Consider the following 6,000-nt stretch of genomic DNA (forward strand, 5'->3'; position numbering starts at 1 on the left):
GCAATACAGTTAAAATAAGAAAAAGAAAAAATAAAGCATAAAGGAAATCAAAGTTGAGCTTATAGGACTAGATGGGCGACAATAATGTGGTTAAGAGGCATGGTTTCTATCTTTAGCCTTTAACTGGCGTGGTTTATTTATTCACATGGTATGAGCAGTAACACATGAGTCCTCCTCTCTGTGAGAAGTAGGTGGGGGAGAGAGGTCGAGTAGGAGGAGACATTCCTATTTATACTCGCCACCTGGTGGTGTCTTGAGTGGCTCCGCCTAGAGCGCCCTCTAGTGGAAACAGTTATATATGCAGTTAGACAGTTAATAACAATCCTACCTAGAACCTCTGACTTCAACACTCCCACTTAGGGTTGTATTAGCATACTGGTTAACTTCTCAGAAAAACATTTTACAAAGGAAATAATATAATCCAAATACATCAAAAGAATATGGCAGTCAATATCTACACACCAAACATGACCTCTGCAAATCTCTTCAATTTCAATTTGGAAGCAGGTTTCGTCATATCGTCTGCTACCATGTCGTCCGTTGGACAATAAATCAGTGTCATCCTTTCTTCTCTGATGACAGATCTGGTGAAATTATATTTTATATCGACATGTTTACATCTCTGTCGGCACACAGGGTTTCTAGCAATCGCAATGGTTCCCTGGTTGTCCTCGTAAACAACAGTCTTCTTATATACATAGGTATCCATCCCTTCAAGCAGTTGTTCCAGATAAATACACTCCTGTATGGTCATAGCTAGAGCCATGTTTTCGGCTTCACAAGTTGATAGTGCCACTGTGGGCTGCTTCTTTGTTTTCTCACACAATATCCTGTGGTACTCCTTCTATCTGTGGTGTCAGCTGCCCAGTCTGCATCACTGTAGGCTTTAAGTCCTATACCCTCATTGCTCTTTCTGAAACACAGTTGTTTGTGTGCTGTACCTTTAAGATAACGAAAGACATGTTTTGCTGTAATCCAATGCTCCTCTGTGGGGTCAGCGAAATGCTGTGACAGTTTACTCACTACAAAACATAGGTCAGGGCGGGTACATGTTGTTAAATAAATGAGGCTACCCACAGCTTCTCTGTACATTTTTACATCTGTCAGTTTCTGGGCATCCTCCTGATAGTCTAGTTTTTTATCACATGGTGTTTCCCTTGATCTACATTCTTGCATGTCAAAACGTTTCAGGATATTTTCCACATATCTCTTCTGGGATATTTTTACACAATTGGCAGACTGTTCAAAGTCCATACCTAGAAAATGCTTTATCCTCCCAAGGTCTTTCATTTTGAATCTGGTGGAGAGCATCTCTTTCACCTGTGCTAGGCTTCTAGTGTTGTCTGCTGCTATGATCAAATCATCCACCCAAATGACGATGATCACTTTTCCTGACTCCTTTGACTCCCTCGAGTAAACACAGGGGTCTACTGGGTTCTGTAGGAAGTGATCTTCGATAAGACATGTATGAAGCATCTCGTTCCAATTTCGCCCAGACTGTTTCAGGCCGTAAATGGATTTTTCCAGCTTACACACTAGCTTCTCTCCTTTCTTTTCGTAACCCTCAGGTTGTTCCATATATATCTCCCTATCTATGGGTGCATGCAGATAGGCTGTTTTCACATCCATCTGATGTCAAATTAAATTGTCCTCAGCTGCTTTCTGCACCACTACCCTTATACTGGTCAGATTGGCCGTGGGGGAGAATGTTTCACCGTAGTCTATCCCCTCCCTCTGACTGTAACCCTTAGCTACAAACCTCGCTTTGTACTTGTCGTGGCCTTCAATACCCTCCTTGATTGAATACACCCATTTCCCTCCCACTGTCTGTCTGCCCTCTGGTAACTTGGTTAGAGTGAAGGTGTGGTTGTCCTCTAGGCGGGACCTAATTTCCTCATCCATTGCTCTCTCCCATTTACTTGATTCAGGGGACACTATGGCCTCTTTAAAGGTCTGAGGTACCCCACTAACTACCCTGTAGCAGTAATCAACGGTAGTGGGTGTACTGTCCTCCTCGTCACTCCCTTTCCGGGCATAGTCTGTCAGATACTTTGGGGGTTTGTGTTCCCTTGAGTGATATCTCCCACTGCTTGGGGCACTTGACGTCACCCTCGGGTACTCCTCGTCATCGCCCTCTGGGGGTGGCTGACTGTCTGCCTGCACGACCGTGCTAAGTACACTGGGCTGACGTGTCTCTGTTTCTACACACCTTACTCTGGAGTCCAGCTCTGGCTCCTCTGTCTGTGTCTCGCCCTCACATGTTGTCTTTGTGACAAACTTGACTAGCCTGTGTTTCTGCACTCCCCCTTTACCGGGATAATAAACCAGGAAAGCGGGGCTTCCCTTGTCATGCCCTACAAAGAGTCCTTTTTCACATCTGGACTCAAGCTTTCCTCTGTCCTGCAGGTACGCATAACACACTGATCCAAATCGGTGCATTCTGGCTAGATTACACTTCTTTCCTGTCAGTGCTGTATACGGGGTGGTGCCCGTGTGCTTATTAAAGCACCTGTTTCTGGTGTAAGCGGCTTCTTGCACCGCATAGTGCCATAGGCTCTTAGGTAAGTTACTATCTACTAGCTTACACCTAGCCATCTCGAAAAGAGTGCGCCATTCCCTCTCTGCCACTCCGTTCTGGTGTGGGGAATATGGACATGACGTCTCGTGTCTTATCTTGTTCCTCCTCAACAGTGATTGGAACTCTCTGTTTGTGAATTCGGTTCCGTTGTCGGACCTCAAACATCTTACGTTACCATAAGGGGCTATGTCTGCCAGGTATTTTTCCGTGGCCTGGAGTGTGTCACTCTTTGCTTTAAGAAAGTAAACAAACACTGCCCCTGTGCACACGTCTGTAAAAGACTGTACATATCTAAAGCCTCCTATGGACTCGTTTCTTACTGGACCGGCAAGATCTGTGTTAACCAACGCAAGTGGTACCTTTACTTTTTCTGTGGGATTTCTGTTTCTCGATTGAGCAAACTTCCCCTTTATGCACACTACACTTTCTTTATCAGGTCTACGTTTTTCACCTTCAATGTGCATGCCCTCTGTCACTGCTTGCAGTTTCAGTAAATCCTCGTAATTACAATGACCCATAATCTCATGCCATGTCTGAATATCGTGGCTGACAGTTACTTTACACATATAATTGTCACCATTACACTTGTCGTTGTCATTACACTCTGTTTTCAGGTAATACATTCTCTGATACACCTCTATGTCAAATCGCGTACCGTTGGGCTCTACAAGAAAATGTTTACCTTCAATGAAGAACACTCTGGCACCGTTCGCAGTAGCCACTATTACAGAGAATAGTCCTTGTGGGAACGATGGTACGTAGAGAGCGTTCTTTAACGTCACTGTACGCCGGCGCCCCCCCGCTGTCCGTGAGGCATACCTGTGCGTCTCCTCTCTCTTTCGCCAACCCGTAGGTGCGCTTCCCGTCTGCCAGCTCCATGCTGTGTCTCTCCGGGCGGAACGTTTTGTCAAAGTTCTTGAACCGACTCCTGTCATTGATGCCGTGGGACGACGCACCTGTGTCCACGATCAGTCCCTTCCTTTGGGCCTGTTGCAGCTGCGTTGGCCTGGTGACGTACGCTGTCTGCGCCATCTTGTCCATGCGCGTGTCGCGCGCCCTGGTCGCGTTTCTTCATGCACGCTCTGTCTGCGTGCCGCGTGGATCTGCAGAAGCCACACCAGACAGTCCTCGTGCAGTTACCTCTCCGATGGCCTTTCTCTCCGCATCGCCAACACGCCAGCTCCGTCGTGGGCCTGGTCTTTTCCGTTGGCGTCGCTCGGGCCTTCAACACCCTCTCTCCCGCCTCTGCGGCGGCTGGGTGGGTATCTTCTGAGGCCTCGAAGTTTCTTAACTTGGCCTTGAACTGTCTCAGCGTCATGTCCGCTGAACCGTGTGTTACCAGGAGTGTGAACGGTTTGTACAGCTCCGGTAGTCCTCTCATCATCATCGCCATCATTAACCCATCGCTTGGTGCTTCTCCTGCACTCCTCAATGGCGTCGCGATCTGCTCTGCTCTGTTGACGTATTCGGTCACAGTCTCGGTGTGTCCCTTCTTCAGGGCCGTTAGTGCTATGTGGAGGGCCACGACTCGGGGTCTTCCTCGCCCAATGTAATGCTCTCTCAACACCTCCAGGCTTTCTCGGCCTTTGTCTTTAGTGTGGCGGAATATCAGCCCCAAGCTGGTGTCGTCGAGCAGTGGCGCTAACTCTCAGTACGCGTCTGCGTTACGCTGGTCGTCCAGGGCTTGCTCTTCCGCCATCAGGTCTCTCGTGGGGGCTGCCAGGATCATCTCCTTCAGTGCCGCACCGTGCATGCAGCATAGCATGCGCTCTTCCCAGAGCTCGCAGTCCTCTGCTTTTCCATTGAATGAGGGCCATTTGCTCCTCCCTTTGGTCGCCATGCGTTCTAAGACGGGGTTCTCCCCCTCGCCTCCGTTATGCTCAGCAGGCGCCACACGTTCTAAGACAGGGTTCTACCCCTCGCCTCCGTTGTGCTCAGCATGCTCCGTCTCCCCCGATGCCGCCTCCTCAGGACTGTTGGCTGCTACCTTCTTGGGACTCTTGGCTGCTACCTTCTTGACTTTCTTGGGAGACTTCTTGGCTTTCATGTTGCTCTTTGATGGTGGCCGTAGTTTTAGCTCCTGTTGGCCTAGCGTCTAGCCACGCGGTACTCCCGGTGCTAACCTAGCCTATACTTTAGCTAAACTTGCTACCCTTCTTATTTCGCCCCGGCGTTATCTGGGCCCATAACCTGTTGACAGAATCAGGCTATAGGGCGACAATAATGTGGTCAAGAGGCATGGGTTCTATCTTTAGCCTTTAACTGGCGTGGTTTATTTATTCACATGGTATGAGCAGTAACACATGAGTCCTCCTCTCTGTGAGAAGTAGGTGGGGGAGAGAGGTCGAGTAGGAGGAGACATTCCTATTTATACTCGCCACCTGGTGGTGTCTTGAGTGCCTCCGCCTAGAGCGCCATCTAGTGGAAACAGTTATATATGCAGTTAGACAGTTAATAACAATCCTACCTAGAACCTCTGACTTCAACACTAGATATTACAATCCCTTAGATAATCAGCACTTTTTATTGAATGGGGTAGTGGTAAAAGCTTCACTGGGGTCGTCAGGTGGGCACCCTCCTTCATTGGTGTTTCGTTGACAGGCCCACGACACCTCCGAAGGGCTCAACGGCAACACCTGGCGTCCCAGGTGTGCCCCCCTCTGCTTTTACCCCTCGATGGTCATTTTGCAGCCCAGTTGGGGTCCTTTCTCTTAATCCATAGCCATCTGCTGCTTCGTTCGGCAGCCTCTGACAGTGTTTTGACAGCTTGTCGGAACGCCTGTCCTCGCACCCCCATCCCCTTAAGAAGCTTGGTTGTGGACATGGCAACAAATCCTCTAGATCCAACCTCAACCAGAAGCACCTGGGCAGTGGGCACGCCAGCCTCGTTGTTCTGCCTCGGCTGCTATGTCGGAGTACTTCAGTCGTTTACGTTCATATGCTTCACCAACTGCAGCCTCCCATGGTACAGTTAGTTCCACAATGAATACAGACTTCTGGGACGTTGACCACAAGACCAGGTCCGGCCTGAGGTTAGTTGTAATGATCTCAGGCGGAAAGATTAGTTTCTGGTCCAAGTCAACCTGCATTCTCCAGTCCCGGGCAGTGTCCAGGAGGGTTGCCTCCACTCTTGCAGATGGCTTTGCTGGGAGCTGTCCTGCTCTTACAAAAGAAGTGGTGTTTGAGTGTCTAGGCAATGGGGGAGGGAGGGCATTGTTGGTAGTTCTCCTTCCTTCCAGGGTGATTGCCAGTTGTCTTAGGACCTGGTTGTGTCTCCAGGTGTAGTGCCCTTGGGACAAACTGGTTTTGCAGCCGGTGAGGATGTGCCTCAGTGTTGCGGGGGTTTGGCAAAGCGCACAAGAAGGATCTTCTCCAAACCACTGGTTTAGGTTCTTGGGCGTGGGGAGAACATCATAGGTGGC

Source organism: Notolepis coatsorum (genome assembly GCF_963971535.1).
Source record: "Notolepis coatsorum genome assembly, chromosome: 4".
In the NCBI taxonomy this organism is placed as follows: Eukaryota; Metazoa; Chordata; class Actinopteri; order Aulopiformes; family Paralepididae; genus Notolepis; species Notolepis coatsorum.